Below are 13,346 nucleotides of genomic sequence, written 5' to 3'. Positions count from 1 at the left end.
GTCTGTTGGAGACCCTGGATGCTTGCAGCCCACGCACTGCAGAGCACTCAGCAGCCGCCTCCCGAGGGGCGCAGGGCTCAGCTGGTGTGGGAGGCTGTGTTTGTTTCATGTCACCTGGAGAAAGCAGTCACAAAGGGAAGACTCTCTGGAGGCCTTTTTCTGTTTATTTGTTTTGACTATGTGTGTTGAACATGAAGCAAGTGACACCCTTGGTTGAACTTACTACTTCCAGTTTCTACTGAACATCTGTTCTCCAGTAAAGAATATAGTTTGGATCCAAAAGCAAAATAAAGCAAAACAAAAATCACTATTAAGGTGAAGAATCTTGTTCTTTTGCAAAGTCCTTTCCCCACTAAAGTCTCCTATAATCTCAGGGCTCACAGTGAGTATTTCCATTTTGGACTCACATTTTCAAAGGAATTTGTCCCTTCAGAATTTGTTCTGTATTAAGCTGCCATTTGCTGCAGTATTATGTCCTATTTCAGAGACAGGGAAGCTCTTAAGAACTGATCATTTGATGTGGTAGATATATACAATGGAATATTACTCAGCCATGAAAAAGAATTAAATCTTGCCATTGGCAACAACGTAGATGGAGCTAGAGAGAGTATTATGCTAAGCAAAATATGTCAGAGAAAGACAAATACCATATGATTTCACTCATATGTGGAATATAAGAAACAAAACAGAAGAATGTAAGGAAAGGGAAAAAAAGAGAGAGAGACAGAAGCAAACTATAAGAGCCTCTTAACTATGGAGAACACACTGAGGCTTCCTGGAGGGGTGGTAGGTGGGGGGCGGGGGATGGGGAATGGGGGATGGGCTAAACTGTTGATGGGCGTTAAGGAGGGCACTTGTGGTATTGAGCACTGGGTGTTATATGTAAGTGATGAATCATAAAATTCTACTCCTGAAACTAATATTACACTGTATGTTAACTAAGTGTAACTTAAATAAAAACTTGAAACATAAAAAAAAAGTTGATCATTTGGATCAATTACAATTTTCTCTGGGTGACCATTAGGGCTGTGGTTTTCAGCCTTTTGTACTGAACATCTTACCAATTGCTGGATGAAAAACCTTTGTTCCTTTCTTTATAGAAGCAAAAATAGTACTTTTTCCAAAAGAGCATTTTCACATTGACATGCATTCTGTCAGTGGCTTAGAACTTCTTTGGAAACACTGTTTCCCACCCAACTACTTCATAGAACCAGTATAGAGTAGCACCAGCTCCCATGGTGCTCCCCCTACCCCATGGTCTTTATCACATCATCCTTTTCATGACAAATCGTGGTGCTTAATTACAAAGCGTCATGTGGTTTTACACTGATGTTTCACCAGGCTTATCTTATCTCCGAGGCCATTGTTTTAAGTGTGGATCTTTTTTTTTTTTTAAAGGAAACTTCATTTATTTATTTATTTTTTTAAAGATTTTTATTTATTTGACAGAGAGAGATACAGCGAGAGAGGGAACACAAGCAGGGGGAGTGGAGAGGGAGAAGCAGGCCTCCCGCCAAGCAGGGAGCCTGATGCGGGGCTCGATCCCAGGACCCTGAGATCATGACCTGAGCCAAACGCAGATGCTTAACGACTGAGCCACCCAGGCGCCCCATTAAGTGTGGATATTTCTTCTACTTCTTCATATCCCGTGGTGCTCACATTGTTCCGAGTACATGATTATAATGTTCAAGAAATAGTTGATTGAATGGTGATTCTTCTCATTTTGTGTATATAGAGACCATCTGTATACTATTTTATTTACAACAGTCCTTCATATGCTTGAGGACTAAGGTTGCTCTACTTTTCTCTTTCTTTCTTTCTTTTTTTTTTTTTTATCAAATAGCCCCAATTCTCTGCATGATTCCTGCTGGTTTTCATCTTCCACCTGTTGTGACTGGCGTTGCATTCTTGGAGATACGTTCCCTGAAACATCGTGTGAAAAAGTATTCTGTAGTTAATTTGAGACATGCTATTCACTTGTTTACTGTGTACTCTGTTCCTTTAAAACCTCAAATATATTACAGATCTTCTGAAGGTGAGTCTAGTGTGCCTTTCTTAACACTTAGAAGTTTGAGTCTTTATTTTATTTTTATTTACATTAAGAATTTTTAAGCAACCTCAATCAATGCTTTATTATGAAAATGTCCTCCAGATTCTCACATCCCATCTTCAGATTTTGTGACTTACATTATTTTTATTTTGTTAGGCAGAGTTTATAATTTTGCAGTCCAAAATACCCCAAACATTAGTCTTAGTTTTATACTTGCATGGAACAATGTTTAGTAATAGTGCTTTTGTTTCAGCTTTTCCATTTCTGTGTTCTTTATTTTGATTTTTCTTACAGATACCTGAATTTCACCAAACTAATTTTTTTTAAAGAAAAAATCATAGGGGCATCTGGGTGGCACAGCTGGTTGAGCATCCTGACTTCTGGTTTTGGCTCAAGTCATGATCTCAGGGTCGTGAGATTGAGCCCTGCATGGGGCTCTGTGCTCAGTGTGGAATCTGCTTGAGATTCTACCTCTTCCTCTCCATCTGCCCCTCTCTCCTCTTGAGTGTGTGTGGTCTCTCGCTTTCTAAAATTAATAAATAAATCTTTTTTAAAAAGGAAAGAATCATAAAAACAACATTAACGGTGGCTTAGTCGTTAAGCCTCTGCCTTTGGCTCAGGCATGATCCCGGGGTCCTGGCTTCGAGTTCTGCATCGGGCTCCCTGCTCTGCAGGAAGACTGCTTCTCCCTCTTCCACTCCCCCTGCTTGTGTTCCCTCTCTCGCTGTGTCTCTCTCTGTCAAATAAATAAATAAAAATCTTAAAAAAAAAAAACAAAAACAACATTAACTGAGTCATTTCAGGTTGAGATCGTCTCTTACATTTATAAAATATTTAAAAATATTTAAAAACATTTTTTATTGAGATATAATTGACATGTAAGATTATATTAGTTTCAGGTGTGCAGCATGATGATTTGATATATGTGTATACCATGAAATGATGATCATAATAAGTCCAGTTACTGTCCCTCACCAGTTACAACTTTCTTTCTTGTGATGAGAACTTTTAAGATTTAAATAAATTAAAATATTTATTAAAAAAAATATATATCTATTTTCTGATTTAAAATATTTCCATTTTATTTTTAAAATACTTATTTAAAATAATTTATTTTCTTTTTAAAAAACATTTTTATTTCTGTAATTCAAAAAATATGTGGTAATAACAGCAAAAATTCAAAAGTTACAAAGTGGCATTCAATGAAAATTGTTACTCTATGTTCATTGTTCAACATCTTTTTTTCAGTTAACTTTACATCCTGGAGATTGTTTACTATCTCTTGTTCTTTGTTCTTTTAAGTTTACATAGTTTACATTGTAAGGAAGGAACATAAATTTATTTCTTGCATTTATTTCTGAATATAATCTGACTAGATATAATATTCTTAAATTACATTTTGCCTCAGAATTTCACACACTGTTCAATTATCTTTCACCATTGGATATTGTTTTAGAGAAATTTGAGAATTACCTCATTTCTCCCCTTGTAGGTAGTTTTATTTTCCTTCATGGACGCCTAGAGATTTTTTTTTTTTATTCTTGAGTTTTAATAACCCGAGTATATTTCATTTTGAGTGTTTGGTATGAATTTTTCCTGGCATATGGTGTGAACTTTTGATTTGCCGACTCACTTTAGCCTCCAATTCAGGAGAATTTCCCCATATGATAGCTCACAATACTTTTTCTGATACTGATGCACTTATCAGGCTATTTAGTTCAGGGATGCCAATTATTCTTATGTTGGAACATCTGTGTCTTCTATTATCATATTTGAACTGCTTTCATCTCCTTGTATTTTTCTTTGAGTTCATAGTGTTTAGATCTCACTCTCTTCTTTGCCAGCAAGAAAAGTTGTAGTCACAGCTGCCTACAATGCATATTTATTAAACTATCATAAACCTAAGCATTGTGCCAGATGTTCTACTGTTGTGCTGGCTTGTGTGGTCTTAGACACATTTTTAACCTCCCCACCTCAAAATCTAAATCCAAAGGATGCTCTCCAGTCGCCTGGGTACCTTGCCACCTCAGCCTAGTGAGACTCTTGTTGAAACTGTACCTACAGAACTGTAAGATAAGAAATTCATATTATTTTAAGCCACTAAATCTGTGGTGATTTGTTATGGCAGTAATAGAAAATGAATACAGACTTTGGTACCATCAGTGGGGTGCTGCTGTAGCAAATACCCAAAAATGTGGAAGTGGCTTTGGAATTGGGCAATGGGTACGGGTTGGGAGAATTTTGAGGAGCATGACAGAAAAGTCCGAATGGCCTTGAGCAGATTGTTAGTAGAAATTTAGATGCTAATGGCTTTGCTAGTGAGGACTTAGGGGGAAGTGAGGAACATGGTAGAGAAAGCATAAATAAGGAATAAAGAACAGTTATGGGAAACTAGAAGAAAAGGAATCCATGTTACACGGGGTCAGAAAGCTTAGTGGACTTGTGTCTTGCACTTGTGTGGAAAGCACAACCAATAAATGATGATACTGGGCAATGGGTGAGATTTCCAAGGAAGGTGTTGAAGGTGTGGCTTGGTTTCTCTGCTTAGAGTAAAATGTAAGAGGGATGAGATAAACGAGGGAAGAACAGTTAAACCAAGAGAAACCAGGACCTGACGATCTGGAAAATTTTCAGCATATCCAGATTGGTAAAGACGTTTAAATTCAGAGATTCACTGTCAGGAAAGCGTGCCATAGAGGAAAAGCTGAAGGTATGGCTGAACAACATTTTAATAACACCTTAGAAAGACCAAACATTCAGAATGTTGGGTCACACACACAAAAAAATCTCATTGTAGATGAAGGTGGACCTCATAGATCCCATCAGCCAACTCAAGAGAGGCCAAAAACAAACATGGGGTTATCGGAGAAAGAGTTGGGGATGATCCTCTTGTCTAATGGAGTGAATCACCATGACTTACATGGAAGACCCACAAGGCTCCTGGAAATCTTATACCGGCAGAAACACCTGCTTGGTCTGAAAGTTTCAGAGAGATTATGAAATGAAAGAAGCCCATTTGTGCTCCAAAACTCAGTGAACAGTCTGATGCAGCTACTCAGCTGCAAACACATGCACACTGACCTAGAGAGCAAAGGAATGAGCCACAGGAGATTATTCCCAGGTCCTGAAACCAAGTGGAGTTTGCCCAGCTGGATTTTGAAATTGCTTGAAATCAGTGATTTCCTTTTCCCCTCTTTTTGTCCTTTTTTGAGTAAGACTATCTCTAATTGTTATCCTATGCCTCTCCTAACATGGTATCTTCAGTAGTTTCACAGGTCTGCAGATGCAGAGGAATTGTGCCCCAGGATGGATTACACCCAGAGGCTCACCCATCCCCTAGTTAGATTATTTAGATAATGAGATTGGGAACTTCTGAGCTGATGAGATTTAAGTGAGATTTTGGACCTTGAGTTGATGCTGTCTGGCATTGAAGCTTTGGGGACCCCGGTAGGGTGAGTACATCCTGCATGGGGGGCAGACGTGGAACTTTGGGGGCTGAGGGTGGACTGCGGTAGGCAGAATTACCCACCCCCACCCACGTTGTCCACACCTTGGACATCCCTGGAACAATATCACGAGGCATGGCAACAGGGCTGGATGCAATTAAGGTTGGTAAGAGCTGGCTTTGAGATGAGACGGGAGATTGTGTGGGCAGGCTCAATCTAATCACATGAGTCTTTCAAAGTGGATGAAAGGTTAGAGAACATGAGAATGAAAGGACTGGACCCGCATTCCTGGCTTGGGAAATGGAGGATAAGGCCCTGAGCCAAGGAATGCAGGCGGCCCATAGACACTGGAACAGGCCAGGGGAACAGTCCTCCCTCAGAACCTCCAGAAAGGAATGCAGCCCTGACAAACCTTTCCATTTCAGCCTGTGAGACCTGCGTCAGACTTCTGACCTGTAGAAGGCAAGATAACCCATCAGGGTTGCTTTGAGCCACCAAGTTTGTGGTAATTTGTTACAGCAGTGGGAAAAGAACACATTCAGTGTGCATCAGGACACCTGGAAGGCTTATTAAAATATAGATTCTTGGTGGGGTGCCTGGGTGGCTCAGTCATTTGAGCATCTGACTCTTGATTTTAGCTCAGGTCATGATCTCAGTGTCATGAGATCGAGCCACGTGTAGGGCTCCGTGCTCAGCGCAGTCTGCTTGGGATTTCTCTCTCCTTCTCCCTCTGCCCCTCCCCCTCAAAAATAAATAAATCAATCTTAAACAAATACAGATTCTTGGGCCTCATCCCCCAGAGTTTTCTGATTCGGTGGGGCCCGAGAATTCTAAGCAGTTCGCAGGAGATGCTGCTACCATCGGACTAGAAACCATGCTTACAACTTCCGCTTTCTTTCATCGGAGCCCTAAACAGCAGCAGGTCCTTCAGCTTCTCAAGCAGCCCATCCGATGTGTCTGATCATCCTCTGCAGGCTTCGGGTTGAGAAAATGAAGTGAAGTGAAAATGGGCGTTGAAAGTATGGGTATAATGAAACAGTTATCACCCTAAGCATGCCCACAGCAGTTTGTAAAAGTCACTTGTGCTCCCTGCAGCATGTGCCTGGGGACAGGCCTGATCAGAGAGATCATAGTGGCGCATTCAAGAGTATAATTAGAGATAACAACATCTGTCTGTGTTATGCTTTTCATGGGGCAGAGCTGGGTGCAGGGGCCCCATCATTCAGCGTGGCAGTAATCCTTGGCATGGAGCTAAATGGAACAGTGACTTCAGAAGGACAACATCGATCTTGATTTTAAACTGAGCTCAGGAATTACTGTATTCTCAGGTTTCACTGCATGTCTGGTATTGCATGAATTCTTCAGGCTTTCTTGCTGGAAGTGGGCCTTTTTAAACTCAAAAATAGTTCTATAGGCTGAGTGGGGCCCTCTGACCCAATGCCAGGCACAACAACGGGTGACTGAACAGATTTCTTATTGTCCTTGGGCAGTCCCAGCCTCACTGAAGCTTGAGAAGAATAGACAATTGTACTCTGTACTAATTTTTCAAAGCACATTTACATCTTTCATCTTATCCTGTCTGTCACAAATATTAATGACAAAGCCAGGCAGAGAATCCAGGTTTCCTGAACCCTAGCCCCATGTTCTGTCCTCCTCAAGCTGTTGGAAGACTTTTATCTCAGTCTCTAGATCAATGCCCAGAATCTTTGCCCATATACAGAGGAGACATAGCTAGAGAGAGAACGAGACAGAGACACAGAGAGGGAGAGACACAGAGAGGGAGAGACAGAGAGAGAGGGAGACTGACAGAGACAGAGAGAAGAAGAGAGAAAGAACAAAAGGAGTAAAGGAGGGGAAGGAAATAAAAAAAACAGAGAGGGAAAAGGAAAAGAAGAAAAAAGAGAGAAAGAAGAAAGGAAAGAGACCCTGAAAGTCCTAAAGGACAATTGGGAGCCATAACCTTCCATGTCAGTGAACAAGAATAATAGTCTTGTTCCCTTGGAAAGAAAACATCATCCGAAGGCCGAGCAAAGCGTAGGGTGTCCCAGAGTGGTTGGCATTATGGATAGCAGTTGTCATCTCCTTCCTGTCCCCTTGTGACAGCAGCTTGGCTCAGAGTCTCTCCTTTCCACCCCCTTGTCTCCCTGGCTCACAGACTCTGAGACAGCCATGTCTGCAGGTTACTTTGCACCATCCCCCGGCCATACTTGGGGCTATAGTGGGGCCAGGGTGGGCTAGGAAATGACACGGACATGCAGACCATCTCTAGGCTCTCAGGAGTCCCACAAAGCGTCCGGAGTTATTTAAAGTAACACCAGATGGAGACACAAGAGGCCAGAAACTGGGAGAACAACCCTTCCCATCCTTTTTCAGTGTTGTCTTGACTATTACAGGATTTAGATCATGAAACCTTTCCACAGGGAATGTGGGTCAATGTAGCACTACTTGAGTGGTGAAATGGTATTTTTCCGAACATAAATGGAGACCTACGACCAATTGTGCCAGTCTGCTGTGGCAGCTTTCACAATGGCCATGTTGGGGGGGCGGGCAGGAGGGAATGGCCAAGTAGAAATGCATGTCGGGTATTATCGGATGCGCTGTTTTGTTTTGACTCTTAGTGTCCAGAACCATCTCTCTTTGTTCAAGGATCTCTTTTACCTCATCTGTATTCTTCCTATTCTCTCTACCCACAGAGTTCTCTCTTCAGGTCATCTAGCCCCTCACACAGCTGTGAGCACATTGCAGGCACATAATAAATAAGTAGGGGGATGCACAAGACAGGGAGGGTCTGCTCCCAGGAAAAGCCAGAGCAGAGGATGCTTGACCCTTTATCTCTTGGAACCTGAGAGTCATGGATAAGATCCATGGTTAGACTCCATGACTTTCGGATGCCTCAAAACCCTAAAATTCTGGGGCACCTGGGTGGCTCAGTCGGTTAAGCCTCCAGCTCTTGATTACACCTCAGGTCATGATCTTGGGGTCATGGGATCGAGCCCTGTGTCCGGCTCCCCACTCAGTGCAGAGTCTGCTTGGGATTCTCTCTCCCCTTTTCCCTCTCCTCTTCCTCCTGTTCATGCTTGCTTGAGTGCTCTCTCTCAAAATGAATAAATAAATCTTTAAAAAAAAAACCCTAAAATTCTATAATGCTTATGTATTTGGAAAACTTTAGGAATGCTGATATCTGCATCTGAAAGGCCATTTGTTAAAGCTTTATGGTAAATTTGTTTGTCAGAGGTTTCTTTTTTTTTAAGATTTTATTTATTTACTTAGGGAGAGATAGAGGGGGAGAGCACAGAGGGAGAGGGAGTGGGAGAAGCAGACTCCCTGCTGAGCGGAGAGCCTGATGCGGGACTCGATCCCGGGACCCTGAGATCATGACCTGAGCCGAAGGCAGACGCTTAACCAACTGAGCCACCCATATGATCTAAATCTTATAATAGTCAAGACAACACTGAAAAAGGATGAGAAGGGTTGTTTTCCCAGTTTCTGGCCTCTTGTGTCTCCATTTGGTGTCACTGAAAACAACTCCGGGCGCTTTGTGGGACTCCTGAGAGCCTAGAGATGGTCTGCATGTCTGTGTCATTTCCTAGCCCACCCTGGCCCCACTATAGCCCCGAGTATGGCCGGGGGATGGTGCAAAGTAACCTGCAGACATGGCTGTCTCAGAGCCTGTAAGAGGTTTATTAATAGTACTATTATTTGTCTTTAATATAGTTCCAAAATTTTTATTTTATTTACTTATATTCTATTTTGATAACACAATTGGAAACCGTAATCTGTGATAACTCTTCCTATTGTCATATCTTACTTTACAAAATTGAAAGGGCACGTTTTTTAGAATTCCAAAAGAAAGTTGACTACTTCAAATGGAGAAAATACCAGTAAAACATAAATTGCCTCTGCCCAATATATGTGGTAAAAAGGATCAAAACTTAGGTCTTTCGGGGTGTCTGGGTGGCTCAGTCATTAAGCATCTGCCTTCGGCTCAGGTCATGATCCCAGGGTCCTGGGATCGAGCCCCGTGTCGGGCTCCCTGCTCAGTGGGAAGTCTGCTTCTCCCTCTCCCACTCCCCCTGCTTGTGTTCCCTCTCTCGCTGTGCTCTCTCTGTCAAATAAATAAATAAAATCCTTAAAAAAACAAAAAACAAAACAAAACAAAATTTAGGTCTTTCTATTCTTTCCACGACATCATCTATCAATTCACAAGCTCTGGGGGGAGCATGTATAGCTTAATAAATGGCTTCCTATGGTGATAATGTTTGGCTATAAGAAAAAGGAAAAAAGTCTGAGGTTCTATAGGTGAAGAAAAAAGAAAAAGATGAAAGGGAGCAAATATTATAACTATGAAATATAAAGAAAATTTGAGAAATATCTGACTTCTAACAACTATCATTTCTTTGTGGAAAGCATAATACCAAATATTCAGTGTCACCAATATTTTCAAGATTTGCCAGGTTCTATGCTCTTGAGGAGGAGAAAGAACGAAGGGCTGGATAAGAAGAGTGTAGCACACTGCAGACACTTAATTCACACTAAAGCAAAAATGATCTAAGCTTGTCTAGGAATTTCCATATCGATCATACCTCCTGGGGGGCTGGAGGCCAGAACCTGCGCTGAAATATTCCATGTGTTTTGGAAGGGAAGTTAAAAGAAATAACATCCCACATAAGAAGTTCCATAAACTCAAGCTTTAGCCAGTTATTGCAGAGGTAACCTTCTTTGACACTTGAGAGCACTTCATATCAACTCACCCATGATTTGTTGATCACAAATAAAGAAGTGTGTTTTTACAAAGGAGGTTATCCCTTGTCATCACCTGAACCCACTGATCAATTTTCATTTTTCACTGAAAGTGAGAGGATAAGACATTATGCCTCCAATGTCATGCATTAGGAATACATTGCATCATTATCAAGTATCTTACCAAAAAGTGTGAACCCAAATTTAATCAAGACTCTGGATCTAACCTAGCAGTTTTTGGGAAATAACAAAGGGTAGAAGAGCTAGTTAAATGACACCATGAAGAAGCCAGTAGAGACATCCAAAATGTGGAAGCTTCTACAATACACCTGAGCCATTGTTTCAACATGTCAATGGCAGGGGAGAAAAATAGCCTGTGTGTGTGTTGATAGGGGAGAAGCTGTTAAAGATTATGAGAGACTAAGGAAACAGAGCAAACAAATGCAACATGTGGGCCTAATCTGGACCCTGCTGAAAACTACCAACTGTAAACAAATACTGGGGGAATGATTGGGGCAAATTAGAGTATTAAGCGTTATAAGGGAATTATTGTTACATTTCCTCAAATGTGATATTAGCATAATTATTGTATAAAAAACTGACTTTAATTTTTAGAAAGGTATGCTGAACTATTTAGGGAGAAAATAGCCTTTAAAATGCTTCAACGGGTTTTTGTATGATCATAGCATCAATTAATTCCTTTCGTGATTAAGTCAGTTTGAACTGAGTTTTCTTAGCCGTATGTGTGAATGCTTATGATAGTTACTTAGTAGAGAGGAAAAAACTGACGATTCAGTAGAGAGAAGGGAGAATTTCCCTGAATGAGCAAGCTGTGCTCTGGGACAGGCCTGGTTACCCAGGGGGGGCTCGTGGACCCATGCCGGCCTAAAGTCTGTTACTGATCCTTGACAAGATAAGTACAGAAGCTGAGAGTACAATTTTTGAAACTTTTATAACGATGGGACAGAGTAATTTTATGCCCATTGCTCTAATAATTTTAAAATTTGGCTTATAGGGCGCCTGGGTGGCTCAGTTGGTTAAGCGACTGCCTTCGGCTCAGGTCATGATCCTGGAGTCCCGGGATCGAGTCCCGCATCCGGCTCCCTGCTCGGCGGGGAGTCTGCTTCTCCCTCTGACCCTCCTCCCTCTCATGTTCTCTGTCTCTCATTCTCTCTGTCTCAAATAAATAAATAATAAAAAAAAAATCTTTAAAATTTGGCTTATAAAGCACAGATGGGTTTTCTGTTACTTAGAAAGATTCCTAACCAACATGATATTTGTTATTTTACCATCCCTCTTTCCAAGGGTTCTTTTTTATTATTATTAATTAATTTTAAAACAATTTTTATTATGTTCAGTTAGTCAACATATAGTACATCATTAGTTTTTTTTTTTTTTAAAGATTTTATTTATTTATTTGAGAGAGAGAATGAGATAGAGAGAGAGAGCATGAGAGGGGGGAGGGTCAGAGGGAGAAGCAGACTCCCCGCTGAGCAGGGAGCCCGATGTGGGACTCGATCCCGGGACTCCAGGATCGTGACCTGAGCCGAAGGCAGTCGCTTAACCAACTGAGCCACCCAGGCGCCCCCATCATTAGTTTTTGACGTAGTGTTCAACGATTCATTAGTTGCGTATAACACCCACCGCTCATTGGAACACGTCTTTCCAAGGGTTCTTGACTTGGGTCCTTGGATGTGCCTCAGGAAGTCTGTGAACCCGCTGTACTTGTACGCCCAATGGACTCCCATCCAAGTACTACCCAGGCCCGACCCTGCTTAGCTTCCGAGATCAGACGAGATCGGGCGCGTTCAGGGTGGGATGGCCGTAGACTTGTACGCCTAATGGAATCGCACACAAATCCCCGCTCACAAATACTTCCATATATGTCATATGTGCAGCACATACCCGTCAATAGCTTTCATCAGATTCCAGTAGAGGTCCACGACCCACACGGTGTCGACAAACCTTGCCCCAGAGTTGCCTTTGAGTAATCCTCCCCACGCTGCTTAGGGTTGCCTGTGTGGACACTTTTTTTCTTCCTCTAGATTTCCAGATTTTAAACTTCTCGAAGGCAAATTCCTAGGTCTATGTATGTGTGTGGCCCCGCTACCTATAGTCATTAAAGTCCAAATATCTTTGGTTATTCTCCTCATCGCTCTGCCAAAAGGTAGCTCTTAAAAACTCTACAAGGAAACCAAACTTCCCTCATGATGGCCACGCTCCCTCACACCCAAGTCAAGTGAGGGGCAGGGCTGTAGGGAGCTTTCTAAAGCCTCAGACACCAAGCATTCAATACTTGCCCATCTCGGTTTTACCAGGTTGGCAGGCTCCATTTGAACAATCCTTTTTGGCTTAGCTACTCACCACACGATTAACTGTTTAAACAAATTCCAGAAAGCACATCAATTATTACTAATGAATTCCAAATCAAATCATCCAGAACTACAAAGGGCCACCAGATGTTTCAGGCAAGGAGAAAAGAGGGGGTGGGAGGCGTGGGGAGAGGGAAGATTCTTTCCCACCGCTCTATTAACTTGGATCTGAAAGCTATAATTTATCAGGCACCTAACACAAAGAGACATCACACACATTTGAAAATATTTCTTGGAAATTGTTCTAACGTTAATTTCATGTTGAATATTACTTTATATTGATATCAGCCCTATCAAAAACTTTCAGACCTCTTTTACATATATATCTCATTTTATCCTTACAGTATCTGAGTGAGGGAACAAAGGCTGTGACTATTTCCCATTTTTCCAGAAGCGTCAAGTAAGATAAAGTGAAACACATAGGTTTCTTTTTTTTTTTTAAATAGTAGGACTATATTTAGAAACCAGATGTTCTGAGATTACTGTTGAATACTGCCATTTCCGAACAGCCAGTGAGCTAATAGAAATAAAAACTTTCCAAGGAATAAAGTCACCGGGGCTCATACGAAATGTGCACAGTGTATTTTAAGGTATGTATCCGAATAAGATTTACTGGGGCAAGGAAACCAATCTGCAGTGGTGAGCCTGAGGTTCATAGTGAGAAAGTGGGGATGGCCATGGGCAATTGAAGGTCCCCAGTGGCTGGGCCCCTGGGTTGGGGGATAGGGAGCAGAGGAT

General features: G+C 41.6%; 1 pseudogene; it reads right to left on the bottom strand.

Moving 5' to 3' along the window:
• Positions 1-11,949: 11,949 nt before the first annotated feature.
• On the bottom strand, positions 11,950-12,066 carry LOC115938265 (5S ribosomal RNA; annotated as a pseudogene).
• Positions 12,067-13,346: the final 1,280 nt, after the last annotated feature.

Source organism: Leptonychotes weddellii, chromosome 4 (genome assembly GCF_054177405.1).
Source record: "Leptonychotes weddellii isolate Sample4059 chromosome 4, ASM5417740v2, whole genome shotgun sequence".
NCBI lineage: Eukaryota > Metazoa > Chordata > Mammalia > Carnivora > Phocidae > Leptonychotes > Leptonychotes weddellii.
Note: the sequence above shows the minus strand (reverse complement) of the source record. Positions and strands in the feature narration are given on the sequence as shown.